The 2,155-nt window shown below is 54.2% G+C and overlaps 1 long non-coding RNA gene across 1 annotated transcript in view; it reads left to right on the top strand.

The window, feature by feature from the left end:
• LOC127749103 (uncharacterized) overlaps positions 1-2,155 on the top strand; it is a 12,884-nt gene extending 10,729 nt beyond the window's left edge. The window contains exons 2-3 of the long non-coding RNA XR_008010968.1: positions 238-452; positions 2,103-2,155. This is a non-coding gene — a long non-coding RNA (uncharacterized LOC127749103). The remainder of the gene's footprint in view (positions 1-237; positions 453-2,102) is intronic.

Consider the following 2,155-nt stretch of genomic DNA (forward strand, 5'->3'; position numbering starts at 1 on the left):
CGGGAAGAGGGGATGAAACACTCGGGTCGGTATTTGATGACTATTGCATCCCTTGTCGTCCGATAACGTCACGGACACGTGCTCAGCGGAGCAGGCTCACTGCGTGGAGCTGGCCTACTCATCCGGCGCTCGCGCGTCAGGGACGGAGCGGCGCGCAAGTGTCGACAGTTTGACAAACGGCGGTGCTGCTCGCCAATGTTCTCTTCTTTAACCGATTCCATTTCTTTTCCTTCGCAGGCTCCGCGCCCGTCGTCCTGCACCGCCACACAATGTCCCACAGCCGCCCCGTGACGGATGGCAAAGAAGGCGGCGCCGCCGGCAGAAGAACCGATAGCGACGCGGACGGCGGCGTCTCCTCTCGCCGGACCCAGCAGCCTGCAGGCAGCCTGCCCAGCCAGGCGCGACGGTCCACACGACGCTGACGTCAGACCGGGCGTCCCGGCGACCCGCAGGTGCGTGTGTTGTATTGGTTGTATGGCACCGCGCGACAGCCAGTCGGTGTTTTTTTTTTTAAACCATTAATTTTAAATCTAATGAAGTTATTACCATGTTGGTTTTTAGTATAATACTACTATATATACTGAAATAACGTCTTTTGACGAGAGCCGATCGAAAAACCAGCAAACTGTGCTCGTATTACTCAATTTTATCCATTATTACATAGTAACGCCAAAAGAATCTTGACCTATCCCAAACGGAGTTTGGCTGCTATGCTGGCACCCGGCAATTTGGATGTGTTTTTGGATAAAGTGCTCGCTCGCTTTGATGCGGTGAAATCACTCGTATAAAGTGAGTAATATTTTGTTTTTATTTTCCGCGTATGGACGCGTGGAAAGATTTCTTTGCCGCAACCACACAACACAACACGCGGATTCAAAACATTTCGCTGCGTTGCCGAAAAACTTCCCCGCGCAGCAGCACCTAAGTGGAAGCCTTCTTCTGTGCTCCTTATCCCGATTTTTCCGACCATCCTCCCGTCCCGATTGACGTACGCCGCGGGTGGAGTGCGGCGTGTGCGCGCGCGCTACGGACGGGCGAGCAGCTCTTCCTTGACAATGCGATAGTACTATACTTTTGCGCGGCGTATGGCGGGGCGTGGCGGAGCCAGAGCGGAGCCGGCTGAGCTCCTCCAAAGGCCCCTCCTTCCACCTCTCTGTAATTTCGCCCCGCGCGTTTTCTCACGGGTGCTCGCGGGTGTACTGAATGATTTACGGTTTTCCAGCAGCGCGCAGGAAATTTTCCACTCTTATTTGCAGCCAGGCGCCGCTGTCGTCCAGCAACGCCGCGGCTTTCGGTCCCACCGCGGTGTGGTCCGGATGCCCGCAGAGAGGCTCTGGAGCAGCGCCCCGGGCCTGCAGGACGTATCGTTCTCCCCCCCCCCCTTCTCTCTCTCTCTGGACCGATACGCTCTTCTGCTCGGATGATATAGAAAAAACCCGTTCCTACGAGTCCTTCCCATGCGTTGCGTTCGAGGTTGCGTTATTTTGACTGCGCGACTGTTTTTGACGACGCTGTTTGTTTTGACCGCATCGACGCCCGCCCCGCCCGGTCGGACGGCGGCGGCGCAGGGGTCGATAACTAGAGGACGACGACGGCGCTAAGGAGGATCTTGGGATATAAGAAAAAAAAAGTGAATTGGCGTCCGCTCCTGCGGAGGCAAAAACAACACCTTTTGTGTCGTGCGGGTTCAAAATTCCCCCCGCATCTTGCGCGCCTTTTTATCGTTTTTATTATTTTCCTGTCTCGAGCGAAACTCGTCCGGCGACCCGGCCCGGGCATTCCCTCTCGTGTTGATCGATGCGGCGGGCGGAACAAAATCGCCTGCACTTAAATGAGAGGATGAATGGACACACTGCAAAAAATTATGACAGGAAAACTACAGATCGTCCTGCTAATTATTTTCCAGGAACTTCTGTCATTCGAATAACAGCATCGATGTAGTTTTAATGGTTAAAGGCGTAGATTACGAAAATAGGTTTTAGAATCCAATGTTGTTCCATGGGAAAGAAATATTTCTGTACCCTAGGTGCAGTGACTAAGAGCGGCATCTACAGTAACGCTGTAGATCGTTCTGTATCAGACTCTAATTTTTTGCCGTGCAGGCCACGCCACGCCACGCCTCGCCACGCCACGCCACGCCACGCCACGCCACGCC

Source organism: Frankliniella occidentalis, unplaced genomic scaffold (genome assembly GCF_000697945.3).
Source record: "Frankliniella occidentalis isolate FOCC.00 unplaced genomic scaffold, Focc_3.1 Scaffold31, whole genome shotgun sequence".
Taxonomy (NCBI): Eukaryota; Metazoa; Arthropoda; class Insecta; order Thysanoptera; family Thripidae; genus Frankliniella; species Frankliniella occidentalis.